Source organism: Tachyglossus aculeatus, chromosome 11, assembly GCF_015852505.1.
Source record: "Tachyglossus aculeatus isolate mTacAcu1 chromosome 11, mTacAcu1.pri, whole genome shotgun sequence".
Lineage (NCBI taxonomy): Eukaryota > Metazoa > Chordata > Mammalia > Monotremata > Tachyglossidae > Tachyglossus > Tachyglossus aculeatus.
The window spans coordinates 33216316-33231790 of record NC_052076.1 but is presented as its reverse complement, the minus strand read 5'-3'; the positions used below and the strand labels follow the sequence as shown (position 1 = coordinate 33231790).

General features: G+C 48.4%; 1 protein-coding gene across 1 annotated transcript in view; it reads right to left on the bottom strand.

The window, feature by feature from the left end:
- Positions 1 to 15475, bottom strand: part of KMT2A (lysine methyltransferase 2A) — an 81170-nt gene that overhangs the window by 41189 nt on the left and 24506 nt on the right. Inside the window, exon 2 of the mRNA XM_038754299.1 lies at positions 277 to 346. The gene's annotated coding sequence lies outside the window, so the exon portion shown is untranslated. The remainder of the gene's footprint in view (positions 1 to 276; positions 347 to 15475) is intronic.

Genomic DNA, 15475 nt, shown 5'->3' with positions numbered 1-15475 from the left:
CTCGTCCTAGACATTTGGGCATGCTCTCCTCCGCCCCTTCAGCACACTCCCCAACCAGCCAGCAAACCCCTTCCACCTCCTACCCCCATGTCCGTGCTTCCTCTGGTTGGGACGGGGGTGAACGATGGGGGAGAATGGGGCAGGGGGTTGAGATCAGCAAAGCAGAGCCCTTCAAGAGTTAAGAATCTGAAACCGGGGACTGAGGAAGGGCCAACAGGAGCCATCCCACTCGGACAGAGGGGCAGGGGAGCCTGTGACCTCCTCAGCTGGACTTACCTGAAGGGGACCTTGTGGGACTTCGCACTTTGACTTCTTCATCTGAGCCAAAACCTAAGAACTGCTCATCCTACAACAAAGGAAAACGATTTTAAAATCACAAGTTCAGGCCCGCGGCTAAAAGCAGCATCCCCACCTCACAGAACTTCAGCCCAGAGCCCGCGGGGTGACCTCGGAGACAAACCACCCGTCGTCGGCAGACGATTCAAGAGGAGGAACCGTCTCTACTGGGGTAGAAGGCCCCAGGCTTCAGGATGCACAGGTGGGCTGCATCGGGCCCTGAGATGCTATCTTTGATACCCGTTACCCAGGGAGGAGTTCTGTACTCCAAGAGGCAGACACAGCCCCGGGCTCTAAAAGAACTAGCTTCATTAGCCCAGGTGAGAACCCCAGCCCAGCGGTGGGAAAATACAACTCCATTCGGACCGCACGATGCCGTTCGACGAGGAGTTGAGGGAGCCTGCCCAGAGGAACGTAACAAGCCCCGTCGGGATCTCTCTTTCTCCCTCCCTCTAGAGAAACATGGATGAAGGACCCGAGGCGGCCCCAGTTTCTGAATGATGTGAGCTGGGGAAGAGGAAGGGGAAACCATATCCTCAAGATCCAGACACCTTAGCCTCGGGCCAACTCTCATTTCCACTAACGGCGCAACCGAAACGCACCCATGACCACATTCCTGGACCCAAATACTTGGCCCTGGTTCTACCCGCTACTGGCCCGGGGTCAAAAAAACCCAGTCTAATTATAGGAAGCTGAGAGGGAAGGAAAAAAAAAAAAGGTTCAGAGATTCCACCCCTAGCAGTTCTTTCCTACCCAGAAGTGGGATTTTGGAGCTCAGAAACAGAACTGTCATGTCAAATACGAGAGCAAAAGATGGAATGGAGAACAGATTTTTCTCCAACCCCCAATTTACACTCGGTAGGCAGCAGGCTTAGGCACCAGACTGCAGCTATTAAAGCGCCGAGAATTTACTTTCAAGAAGGCAGACCACATGTATGTGTCGATACCAACATCTGTGGGTTTTTTGCTGAAGGACCGTCTACCCGGTAGGTTTAAAGCTACAGCCCGGTGCTAATCTGGTCAACCGCTTTCCAGCCAGAAGTATTTTTCAGGATCCATTTAACCCTCCGGCCGACGGCTACCTACGAAATTGATCCTTCGATACTATTTATTGAGCGCAGACCCCCGTACTAAGCGCTCGGGGGAGTCCGATACGACCGAATTGGTAAGCCCATCTCTCCTCTAAAATCAAAACGTTGGCAGAGTAGCCGCGTAACCCAGATCAAGGCTTGGAGGTGAGCGGTGTCCCTAACGCAACTCTCTGTGGTCTTCTTGTTCGGGGACGACTCAAACTGAGAACGCTTAACATTGTCTCAGAAAGGCCGCAAAGACGACGGGTTTGAATAAAAATGAAAGCGACTCCAAAACCTTGTACCGGACGTGTGATCCCAGGACCCTAATAAGAATGCTGAATTTGTGTAATGAATACCGGAAGACTCTCTGGATAGTCCCCACACTCACCACGAGCTGAATTTTTCAGTAATCATTTCTCACTGTGAACATTATTTGCAACTGGGGAAAAAAAAATTTGACCATCGGCTCTTCGTTACAATTTAGGACACCGCTTCAGGCGGGTGGGGCTTAGAGCGGCAAAAAAATTCTGGAATGGTTTTTAGAGTTTATTCTCTTAGAGTAACTATATTTCTAAAAAGATAAACACCCAGCTGGTCCTGGGGGAGAAAAAACCACACGAACAGCACCTTAGCAGAGATCAGTCCCCATAACTCTCGCTGAGTTATATATAGAAAGGGTACACTAAACAACCACCTCAAGACGTGCTAGATTGGATTGTCCCAAACTGACATATGATTTCGTTCTGCCTTCTGCCAAATTCCACAAGGAAAGAAGACGTTACTTGAATATCTTAAAAGACAGGCCACTTTCTCTCCCAAACGGTGCTTTTATTTTATTTTTTTTTTCCTGAACTCCATCAGTAAAACTACACCTGGGCTCCAGATTATCCAGTTTTGAATCGATACCTCTTCTGCATTTTCCTCCGTGTGGACACTGCTTCTCTATGCATCTCACAAAGACACCTGGGGATTTCCCAAATAGACATATTAGGCACTCAGTGCTAAATGCATGAAATTTAATCCCAGCAAGAACGGTAATGAAAGGTAACCGTCCAGGTTAGCGCTGCCACCGCCACCAATGTAAAGAAAGGTCAAGGTTTTTGTGGGTTTTTCTGCTGTTTGTAATGGCCACGATACATCTGGGGAACCCGCTAAAGTTTCCAGTGTCAGAAACATAAATTCAACCCGAGTCCAAATCAAAAAGAACTTGCAAAAACACCAACTGGGCCTCTTAAACAAGCCCCACAAAGCTCTCCAGAGACCGGAACTTCATCTTATTTAACTTTTTCTGTTGTTTCCTTGGATTCACGGGTGCTACCCAAGGGACTGAGAACAGCTTGGGTTGGAGAAAGGAGGGGTGGGGGGAAAGAACCAATCTATCGTAGTCGCTGAGTGCTTACTGTGTGCAGAGCACTGTACTAAGCGCTTGGGAGAGTACAACAAACCCAGAGTCCAATTTGATTTCCTTCTGCTCACACCATTAGCTGCCTTTTGGAAACATATAGGAATGCCCCGCGGTGGTTTAAAGAATCCAGATGGCTTATTACCCCAAACCATCAGCCCCGTAGTAGGGGGTGATCAAGGTCTCTGTCCCTTTATTTATTTTTTTTGGTAGAGGGGGTCCTCATGGTTGATTTTCCAGCCTGGGAGGGAAACTGAAAGCCCAGCTTTGGAGCCCAGGTTAAAATGGGGGGGGTGAAACATGTCCCGGACCCCACCTACTAGTGCGGAATCAGCTGCTCTGCTCCCCTTCCCCGTCCCTCGGACACGTGGGGGTCCCTGCAAGATGTAAACACTGCTACCGGCAAAGATTTGGAAGGGATTTCTCTGCTCCGAAGTTTTGAAAGGTTAAAAAAAAGGTCTAAAAAAAGACCTGCAATTAAAACCAGCAGAACCTCGTGAAATGTTCCATCCCCTCCACCCCACTACGATACCCGAAGGAAGGAGGCATCAGGCTTTATAAATGATCGGGCGAGGGTGAGTCTTGGGTCAACAAGAGCTATATTCAATTTTTTTTTTATAATGGTATCTGTTAAGTGCTTACTGTGTGCCAGACACCGTATGAAGCGCTGGGGTAGATACACGGTAATCAGGTTGGACAGAGTCCTTGTCCCGCATGGGGCTCAGGGTCTTAATCCCCATTTTATAGATGAGGTTACTCACTGCCTTGCATATAATAATAATAATGATGACGGCATTTATTAAGCGCTTACTATGTGCAAAGCACTGTTCTAAGCACCGGGGGGGATACAAGGTGATCAGACTGTCCCACGGGGGGCTCACAGTCTTAATCCCCATTTTACAGATGAGGTAACTGAGGCCCAGAGAAGTGAAGTGACTTGCCCAAAGTCACCCAGCTGACAAGTGGCGGAGCCGGGATTAGAACCCATGATCTTTGACTGCAAAGCCCGTGCTCTTTTCCACTGAGCCACGCTGCTTCTCTATGCCCCGGCGCTTGGGAAAGTGGTTGGCACAAAAGAAGTTATTATTATTCTGGAAGGTGGCAGGGAAGGGTCGAGTTGAATGGTGACCCCTTAAAATGTCACCAGGGGCATCCAGGTGATCTAAAAGAATGATGACCCGCAGAGCTGTATATGCTCCCTTTTCTCCCGTGACGTCGCACCTGGCCTGTGGGCAGGAACGGGGGTCTGTGGCGTAAGGGGAAGGGTGAGGCCTCCAGAGAGAAGCCGTGTGGCCTGGTAGAAGGAGTCCGGGACTGGGACTTGTACATATTTACTATTCTATTTATTTTATTTTGCTAATATGTTTTGTTTTGTTTATCTCCCTCTTCTAGGCTGTGAGTCCGCTGCTGGGTAGGGACCATCTCTAGATGTTGCCAACTTGTACTTTCCAAGTGCTCAGAACAGTGCTCGGCACACAGTAAGCGCTCAATAAATACGACAGTGAATGAATGAATGATGTCCCGAAGTGAAATGGCTTGCGTCACATAATACACAAGTGGTAGAGGCAAGATCAGGGACCACCCAACATCCTCCAACTCCCATGCGGATACTCTTTCCACTAGGCCACAATGCTTCTCATCAAATATTTCCCCCGTCTGCTACAGCACGCTCTCAGAAAAGTAGGCAGGAGGCCTTCTCCCCGGCCCCCGCAAAATAAGCCCCCCAAGCTTATTCGGGGCCTGAAGGAGCGGTGATCCAAGCTCCTGGACGACAGAAATGACACAAAATGAAAATCAATTGGGGGAGCACTGGATCAAACTCTTGTCTTAAAAATGAATCACTCTGTGTTTCTAGTAAGCAATCTGACTAATAGAGCGACAAAGCCACCCATCTGAAATACATCCTTTTTCTTTTAACCTACTTGGGGGCTGCCACACTCTTTGGCCACCGCAACTCAGCTTGACCTCACCTCTCAGTTTTTGTTTCTTTAAAAAAAAAAACACCAAAACACCTGATTTTCTGGGAGCAGGGATTTTCTCCCTCAGGGAGAAAACCGTGGAGAAGCTTGATGTGCATTTCTGAGTGATGAAGTAATATTTTTCGTAACTAGCAATTCAAATAAGGCTTAAAACATTCTCAGGGTGGTGTGCTTGTAAATTCTCTTGATATGGTAGTTAATGTCAGAATGGTGTGGAATTGCCTCTACGGAGATTATGCCCTCATGCTTTCCAGGCAGCTTCTCTAACAAGCGCTGGCTTCTTAGCGTGCGGATAACGCACATTTTAGAAGTTACTAAATGAGGAATGAGACAAACATAATAATCGGGAATAAATGATTTACCACCTGCGCTGAAGTGTATGAATAGTTCACACCTCTTAGCTTCTGATTCAAAAAACAGACGTGAGGGTTGAATCAATTCGGTCAGGGTTGGGACAGAGATCGAGCAACTCTGTCAACTCCTCGGGGGCGGGGAACGTGACTACCAAAACTGTTGTACTGGATGCTCCCGAGCGCTTAGTGCAGTAAGCGCTCAATAAATACCATTGATTGATGATGGGAGACAGTGTTATCCCATTTGCTGGCTCCCTTCACTTGGTCATGCTGATGACTGGGTGATGCATCCTGAACGAGCACAGCATTCCTAAATCAAAACTTTCAGGAGTTCTTGGTCTGTAAGGAATGTGTTGAAGGCTCACAGCTGCACTCTGACTGAGGATGCTGGCTAAAGCTTACACTATCAATCAATCAATTGTATTTATTAAGCGCTTACTGTGTGCAGAGCACTGTACTAAGCGTTTGGGAAGTGCAAGTTGGCAACATATAGAGACGGCCCCTACCCAGCAGTGGGCTCACAGTCTAGAAGGGGGAGACAGAGAACAAAATAAAACATATTAACAAAATAAAATAAATAGAATAGATATGTACAAGAGTAATAAATACGTACAAACATATATACACTAGAAAAATTGCTGCCCAGAACTGACGATGATAATAATAATTGGGGTATGTGTTCTGCGCTTACTACATGCCAGGCCTTGTACTAAGCACTGGGGTGGATACAAGCGAATTAGGGTGGACACAGTCCCTGCCCAATGTGGGGCTCACAGTCTCAATCCCCATGTTAGGATGAGGCATCCGAGGCACAGAGAAGTGAAGTGACTTGTCCAAGGTCACACGGCAGACAGGTGATGGAGCCGGCACTAGAATCCAGAACCCGATGACTGCTAGTGGCATCCTTCTGGAGGCTGAGACAGGAGTGGGGGGATGGCTTCTCTCAGTTCTCCAATACCCCTGCTACCAGTACCCATTCCTCGTCCTTTTGAATCGGCACTGTAACTGAGTCCCATGCTTGCCATTTCAGGATCGGCGTGTGTGCCGTAACCACGGGCCGAATCGTCTAAGGAGATTAGCTGTGACCTTCCCTTGCTACCAGGAATAGCAGCACTGATGAGCTGATATTATCTCCACTCTAGGACTTTTGCTCCCTGTGGATGAGTACCCGGATCCATCAGTGGTATTTACTGTGGGCTTACTTTGTGCGGAGCGCTGTACTAAGCGCTCGGGAGGGTGCCGTACACTTGGCAGGCGCAATCCCCACTCTTAATGGAGGATCTTTCGTCTAACGGGTGGGGGACGCATTTTTCTTAGGTTTTCCTCCAAAACATTGTCAAACCAAAGAACGTTCGGGCCACATCACTACCTCAGAAGAGCCCTTATACTGCTGTTACCTCAAAGGTGGCCACTTTCCTATTTTTTTTAAAAACAGTATTTTTTAAGTACTTAGTATGTGTGTTCCCTCTAGATTCTGAGCTCATGGTGGGCAGGGAATATGCCTGTTCTATTGTTGTGTTGTACTCTTCTAAGTGCTTAGTACAGTGCTCTGCACATAGTAAGCCCTCAATTACTACGACTGACTGGCTAAGCACTGGGGCAGAAACAGGTTAATTAGATTGGACACAGTCCCTGTCCCACTTGGAGTTCACAGTCTAAGTTGGAGGGAGAACAGGAGAACTGAGGTACAGAGAAGTTAAGTGACCTGGCCAACGTCACACAGTAAGCACTGGGCAGAGCTGGGATGAGAAACCAAATCCTCCGTCTCCCAGCTCCGGGTTCTTTCCACTAGGCCATGCCGTTTCCATCTTTATTACTCTACTTATTTATTTATTTTATTTGTACATATCTATTCTATTTATTTTATTTTGTTAGTATGTTTGGTTTTGTTCTCTGTCTCTCCCTTTTAGACTGTGAGCCCACTGTTGGGTAGGGACTGCCTCTATATGTCGCCAATTTGTAGTAAGCGCTCAATAAATACGATTGATGATGATGATGATCTTGAGTGAAGCGGAGATTCCTTATCCCGTTAGCGCTTTGGAATTCTGAGGGGAAGCAGACAGGCTTCTCTACATTGTAGTGAAGATGAAAGGAGGGAAAGGCTGCTTTCCCTCAGCCTTTCTTTCATTCCAAAAAACCAGGACTTCGAAGAACGGACCCTTTCCCGCTATTGCAGGATATGCCATCTCACTCGCCGAGTCTCACCCAAACATTACCCTTATCAAAACAAAAAGATACACCTGATGGACTTTAATCCGCCTTCTCGGTGGGTGTTGTGGTTGCAGTATTTTTAATTCCACCTTTTGAGCGTTCCTTGGTGTCATCTTATATCTTTCAGTGCCTGGCAGAGGCCACTAGAGAATGCGAGGGGGCTACCCAATGCTAAGAGACTGAATTAGTAAGAACAACAATACTTGCAGAAATACCCAGGAGGTATATTGTGCACCTCGGTAGCTACAGTTAAAAACACAATCACACTTCCCCTTGGGGAATTATACCAAAGTAAGCGATCACTACTTCTGGCACCTTTCCCCGTTCATCTATCTAAAAGCATTCAAAGCCCCAGAGCTCCGTGTTCGCTCCGCGATAGTTAAGGAACAGCCCCACATACGCAGGCAAAATTTAAGAAAAGCAGGGAGAAAAACTACAGGGAGAAGAAGGGGAGGTACAAAGCCGTAGACCGGACATTTCCTTCCTACCCTAAAGTGTATAGCTGTCTTTGATTTTTAGACTGTGAGCCTGTTGTTGGGTAGGGACCGTCTCCATAGGTTGCCGACTTGTACTTCCCGAGCGCTTAGTACAGTGCTCTGCAATCAATCAATCGTATTTATTGAACGCTTACTGTGTGCAGAGCACTGTACTAAGCGCTTGGAGAGTACAACACAGTAAGCGCGCGATAAATACGATTGAATGAATGAATGGCTTGTACTTCCCAAGCACTTAGTAATAATAATAATAATAATGGCATTTATTAAGCGCTTATTATGTGCAAAGTACTGTTCTAAGCGCTGGGGAGGTTACAAGGTGATCAGGTTGTCATCATCATCATCAATCGTATTTATTGAGCACTTACTATGTGCAGAGCACTGTACTAAGCGCTTGGGAAGTACAAATTGGCAACATATAGAGACAGTCCCTACCCAACAGTGGGCTCACAGTCTAAAAGGTTGTCCCACGCGGGGCTCACAGTCTTAATCCCCATTTTACAGATGAGGTAACTGAGGCCCAGAGAAGTGAAGTGACTTGCCCAAGGTCACACAGTTGACAATTGGCGGAGCCGGGATTTGAACCCATGACCTCTGACTCCAAAGCCCGGGCTCTTTTCCACTGAGCCAAGCTGCTTCTCGCTAGTAGAGTGCTCTGCACACAGTAAGCGCTCCATAAATGTGACAATGAATGAATGAATGACCACACCCCCTCCAGCAGCCTAACCGCTTCTCATCAGTGGCATTTATTCTCATCATCGACGACTCTGGCACCTATGCTTCAGCCGGAGCGCCGGACAAGACTCCCGCCTTTCTCCACCGGGAAGGTCGAAAAGCAAATTCGGAATGGTGGCAGGAAGGATTGGCCAGCCGACGGGGCTCCCAACGTCTTCCCCTCCTGCGCCTTCTTTTTGCAGAGCGGTGAAGAGGGTTTGGAAACAGCGAGAGCCGGTGGGAGGTCACAGATAATAATAATAAATCAATCAATCAATCAGTCGTATTTATTGAGCGCTTACTATGTGCAGAGCACTGTACTAAGCGCTTGGGAAGTACAAATTGGCAACACATAGAGACAGTCCCTACCCAACAGTGGGCTCACAGTCTAAAAGGGGGAGACAGAGAACAGAACCAAACATACCAACAAAATAAAATAAATAGGATAGAAATGTACAAGTAAAATAGAGTAATAAATATGTACAACCACATATACATATATACAGGTGCTGTGGGGAAGGGAAGGAGGTAAGATGGGGGGATGGAGAGGGGGACGAGGGGGAGAGGAAGGAAGGGGCTCAGTCTGGGAAGGCCTCCTGGAGGAGGTGAGCTCTCAGCAGGGCCTTGAAGGGAGGAAGAGAGCTAGCTTGGTGGAGGGGCAGAGGGACTGGGGGCATTCCAGGCCCGGGGGATGACGTGGGCCGGGGGTCGATGGCGGGACAGGCGAGAACGAGGTACAGTGAGGAGATTAGCGGTGGAGGAGCGGAGGGTGCGGGCTGGGCTGGAGAAGGAGAGAAGGGAGGGGAGGTAGGAGGGGGCGAGGGGATGGACAGCCTTGAAGCCCAGGGTGAGGAGTTTCTGCCTGATGCGCAGATTGATCGGTAGCCATTGGAGGTTTTTGAGGAGGGGAGTAATATGCCCAGAGCGTTTCTGGACAAAGATAATCCGGGCAGCAGCATGAAGTATGGATTGAAGTGGAGAGAGACACGAGGATGGGAGATCAGAGAGAAGGCTGGTGCAGTAGTCCAGACGGGATAGGATGAGAGCTTGAATGAGCAGGGTAGCGGTTTGGATGGAGAGGAAAGGGCGGATCTTGGCAATGTTGCGGAGCTGAGACCGGCAGGTTTTGGTGACGGCTTGGATGTGAGGGGTGAACGAGAGAGCGGAGTCGAGGAGGACACCACGGTTGCGGGCTTGTGAGACGGGAAGGATGGTAGTGCCATCAACAGAGATGGGAAAGTCAGGGAGAGGGCAGGGTTTGGGAGGGAAGACAAGGAGCTCAGTCTTCGACATGTTGAGCTTTAGGTGGCGGGCGGACATCCAGATGGAGATGTCCTGAAGGCAGGAGGAGATGCGAGCCTGGAGGGAGGGGGAGAGAGCAGGGGCAGAGATGTAGATCTGGGTGTCATCGGCGTAGAGATGATAGTTGAAGCCGTGGGAGCGAATGAGGTCACCAAGGGAGTGAGTGTAGATTGAGAACAGAAGAGGACCAAGCACTGAACCTTGGGGAACCCGCACAGTAAGAGGATGGGAGGGGGAGGAGGAGCCTGCAAAAGAGACTGAGAAAGAACGACCGGAGAGATAAGAGGAGAACCAGGAGAGGACGGAGTCTGTGAAGCCAAGGTTGGATAGCGTGTCGAGGAGAAGGGGGTGGTCCACAGTGTCAAAGGCAGCTGAGAGGTCGAGGAGGATTAGGACAGAGTATGAGCCGTTAGATTTGGCAAGCAGGAGGTCATTGGTGACCTTTGAGAGGGCAGTTTCCATGGAATGAAGGGGACGGAAGCCAGACTGGACGGGGTCGAGGAGAGAGTTGTTGTTGAGGAATTCTAGGCAGCGTGTGTAGACAACTCGTTCAAGGAGTTTGGAAAGGAATGGTAGGAGGGATATGGGACGATAACTAGAAGGTGAGGTGGGGTCAAGAGAGGGTTTTTTTAGGATGGGAGAGACATGGGCATGTTTGAAGGCAGAGGGGAAGGAACCAGTGGAGAGTGAGCGGTTGAAGATGGAAGTTAAGGAGGGGAGAAGGGATGGAGCGAGAGATTTCATAAGATGAGAGGGAATGGGGTCAGAAGCACAGGTGGCCGGAGTAGCACTTGAGAGGAGGGAGGAGAGTTCCTCTGAGGATACCGCTGGGAAGGATGGGAGAGTAGCAGAGAGTGTTGAGAGCCGGGGGGTTGGAGAAAGGGGGGAAGAGACTTTGGGGAGGTCGGACCTGATGGATTTAATTTTGTTAATGAAGTAGGAGGCCAGATCGTTGGGGGCGAGGGAAGGAGGAGGGGGAGGAACCGGGGGCCTGAGAAGGGAGTTGAATGTACGGAAGAGCTTGCGGGGGTGATGGGCATGGGTGTCGATAAGGGAGGAGAAATAGTTTTGTCTGGCAGAAGAGAGGGATGAGTTAAGGCAGGAAACGATAAACTTGAAGTGAACGAGGTTGGCATGGGGTTTAGACTTTCGCCAGCAGCGTTCGGCAGCTCTAGCATAAGAGCGAAGGAGGCGGACAGTGGCAGTGATCCAGGGCTGTGGGTTAGTGGTGCGAGAGCGGCGAAGGGAAAGGGGAGCGAGTGAGTCTAGCTGAGTAGAAAGGGTAGAGTTGAGAGCAGTAATAATGTTATTATTAGCAGCAATAATAATGTTAGCATTTCTTAAGCGCTTACTATGTGCAAAGCACTGTTCTAAGTGCTGGGGGGATACAAGGTGATTAGGTTGTCCCACGGGGGGCTGACAGTTTGTGTCCCCATTTTACAGATGAGGGAACTGGGGCCCAGAGAAGTGAAGTGACTTGCCCAAAGTCACACAGCTGACAAGTGGCGGAGCCGGGATTTGAACCCATGACCTCCGACTCCAAAGCCCGGGCTCTTTCCACTGAGCCACGCTGCTTCTCACGGATCACCAGAGCTCCCTGTTAAGACAGAGCCCTGTCTCGTGCTGAGTCCCAGGATGGGACGTTCCAGTAGTACTTGGGTAGATGCGGGGAGACGGCGGGGAGGGTGTCACGTATGTGGCACCTGTGTCCCTGTCTGGTTGCCCCGTGTTATGGTGGAACATACAGTGACCCACCAGAAAGCCTCGGGTAAGCACATCCTCCAGTGCAGCCAGACCGTAGAAGCCTGGAACAGAGATGTGGCTTAATCAATCAATCAATCAATCGTATTTATTGAGCGCTTACTATGTGCAGAGCACTGTACTAAGCGCTTGGGAAGTACAAATTGGCAACACACAGAGACAGTCCCTACCCAACAGTGGGCTCACAATCTTAATGGCTAGAGCCCATGCCTGGGGGTCAAAAGGACTTGGATTCTAATCCGGCTCCGCCACGTGTCTGCTGGGTGACCTTGGGCAACTCACTTCACTTCCCTGAGCCTCAGTTCCCTTATCTGTAAAATGGGGATTACGACTGTGAGCCCCAGATGGGACAGGGATTGCGTCCAACCTGATGAACTTGGATTCATTCATTCACTCAATCGTATTTATTGAGCGCTTACTGTGTGCAGAGCACTGGACTAAGCGCTTGGCAACATATATTCATTTGATCGTATTTATTGAGCGCTTACTGTGGGCAGAGCACTGGACTAAGCGCTTGGGAAGTACAAGTTGGCAACATATAGAAACGGTCCCTACCCAACAGCAGGCTCACAGTCGCTTAGAACAGTGCTTGGCATATAGTAAGTGCTCAACAAGTACCTTAACTATTACCGTTATTAACATTAATGTTCTAATGGACATCCTGGACGAGGGCAATCTCACTCAGTTTAGGTGAAGGCTGACCTCCTGTTCTCCAACAGGATAGATTAATCCGGAGAAGCAGCGTGGCTCAGTGGAAAGAGCCCGGGCTTTGGAGTCAGAGGACGTGGGTTCAAATCCCGGCTCCGCCAATTGTCAGCTGGGTGACTTTGGGCAAGCCGCTTCACTTCTCAGGGCCTCAGTTCCCTCATCTGGAAAATGGGGATTAAGACTGTGAGCCCCGCGTGGGACAATCTGATCACCTTGTAACCTCTCCAGCGCTTAGAACAGTGCTTTGCACATAGTAAGCGCTTAATAAATGCTATCATTATTATTATTATTAATCAGGTTGTGGGCAGGGATTGTGTCTGCTTACTGTTATATTGTACTCTCCCAAGAGCTTAGTACATCACTCTGAACAGAGTAAGTGCTCAATAAATATGACTGAATGAAGGCCAGCACCTCTGAGGTCATTTCTCCTCTAGACTGTAAACTTGTTCTCAGAAGGGAATGTGTCAGCTTATGCTGCTGCACTGTACTCTCCCAAACTCATAATACAGTACTCTGTATCTAGTAAGTGCTCAATAAATACCGCTGATGATGATGAGTCTGGCCTCATAACAGATCAAGTGCTTAGTACAGTGCTCTGCACACAGTAAGCGCTCAATAAATACCGCTGATGAGGATGAGTCTGGCCTCATAACAGCTCAAGTGCTTAGTACAGTGCTCTGCACACAGTAAGTGCTCAATAAATACCGCTGATGAGGATGAGTCTGGCCTCATAACAGCTCAAGTGCTTAGTACAGTGCTCTGAACACAGTAAGTGCTCAATAAATACCACTGCTGAGGATGAGTCTGGCCTCATAACAGATCAACTGCTTAGTACAGTGCTCTGCACACAGTAAACGCTCAATAAATACTGCTGATGAGGATGAGTCTGGCCTCATAACATATCAAGTGCTTAGTACAGTGCTCTGCACACAGGAAGCGCTCAATAAATATGACTGAATGAATGAATCATGGGGTTACTGCATCCAAGTGGCTGCTGAGCGTGGCTTAGTGGATAGAGCTTAAGCCTGGGAGTCGGAAGGTCCCGGGTTCTAATCCCAGCTCTGCTCCGTGTCTGCTGTGCGACCTTGGGCTAGTCACTTCACTTCTCTGGGCCTCAGTTACCTCATACGCAAAATGGGGATTAAGAGTGTGAGCCTCATGTGGGACAGGGACTGTGTCCAACCTGATTAACTTGGATCTAACCCAGCACTTAGAACAGTGTTGGGTATAGTAAGAGCTTAACAAGTACCATAATTATCATTACTATTATTTATTAACATTAGTAATAAATCCTGGCACATGAGGGTGGAATCCCAAATTAGTTAGGGGAGTTTACTCCAGTCCTGAGCCAACACTTCTCCCTTCTCCCTCGCCTTACCTCCTTCCCCTCCCCACAGCACCTGTATATATGTATATATGTTTGTACGTATTTACTACTCTATTTTAGTTGTACATATTTATTCTATTTATTTTATTTTGTTAATATGTTTTGTTTTGCTGTCTGTCTCCCCCTTCTAGACTGTGAGCCCACTGTTGGGTAGGGACCGCCTCTAGATGCTGCCAACTTGGACTTCCCAAGCGCTTAGTACAGTGCTCTGCACACAGTAAGCGCTCAATTAATACGATTGAATTAATGAATGAATGATTGAATGAATGAACACTGCCGTTTCACCCAGTGGAGAGCCGAGAGGCAGGGATGCGGGCGTGGAAGGGGTTCTCCAGTTGGGCTGTTTTTTGGCTCTCTGAATTGGCTGGCAGATGAGAAGTGATGCGAAAAGCTAGACATTTTTTAAATGAAGTCCCTCACTCGAACTTATGTAATGTGATGGGACTCAAAAAAACAAAGTGTGACAATACTCTGCTGTCAATCAATCAATGGGATTTATTGAGCACCGTCTGTGTGCAGGGCACTAAACTAAGTGCTCTCATGCTTGTGATTCACAGCCTTCTAGACTGTGAGCCCACTGTTGGGTAGGGACCGTCTCTATATGTTGCCAACTTGGACTTCCCAAGCACTTAGTACAGTGCTCTGCACACGGTAAGCGCTCAATAAATACGGCTGAATGAATGAATGAATTCCGAGGGGAAAGGGGTGACTGTGCAACTGGGGCTCCTGGAGCAGGTGACATCTTTAAATGAAGTTTGGGTAACCATCATCACTTGAGTAATAATAATAATAATGGTATTTGTTAAGTGCTTACTATGTGCCAGGCACTGTAATAATAATAATAATGATGGCGTTTGTTAAGCGCTTACTATGTGCAAAGCGCTGTTCTAAGCTCTGGGGGGGATACAATGTGACCAAGTTGTCCCACGTGGGGCTCACAGTCTTAATCCCCATTTTTACAGATGAGGTAACTGAGGCTCAGAGAAGTTAAGTGACTTGTCCAAGGTCACACAGAAGACTTGTGGTGGAGCCAGGATTCGAACCCATGACCTCTGACTCCAAAGCCCATGCTCTTTCCACTGAGCCACGCTGCTTCTCTAAGCCCTGGGGTGGATACAAGCAAATCAGATTGGACACAGATCCTGTCCCACATGGGGCTCACAGTCTCAATCCCCATTTTACCAATGAGGTAACTGAGGCACAGACAAGTGGTGGAGCTGGATTGGAACCCAGGTCCTTCTGATTCGCAGTCCCACACTCAATCCACTACAGTATGTGCCAAGCATCGTACTAAGAATTGGGGTAGATAAGATAATAAGGTCCCATATGGGGTTCACAGTCTAAATACGTGGGAGAACAGTTACTGAATCCCCATTTTACAGATGAGGTAACTGAGGCCAAGAGAAGTGAAGTGACTTGCCCAAGGTCACACAGGAGACAAGTGGCGGAGCCAGGGTCAGAACTCAAGTCCTCTGACGCCCAGGCCTGTGCGCTATCCACCAGGCCATGGTGTGTCTACACCGTCCCAGGCTGAGGAGCAATAATAATAATAATAATAATGATGATGGCATTTATTAAGCGCTTACTATGTGCAAAGCACTGTTCTAAGTGCTGGGGAGGTTACAAGGGCAATGTGGAAGTCCTCCTGCAGAGGGGAAAGTCTCTCATGAAACTAGAGCGCTTAGTACAGTGCACTGCACATAGTAAGCGCTCAATAAATACGATTGATGATGATGAGGAAGGGGGTTTAAAAGC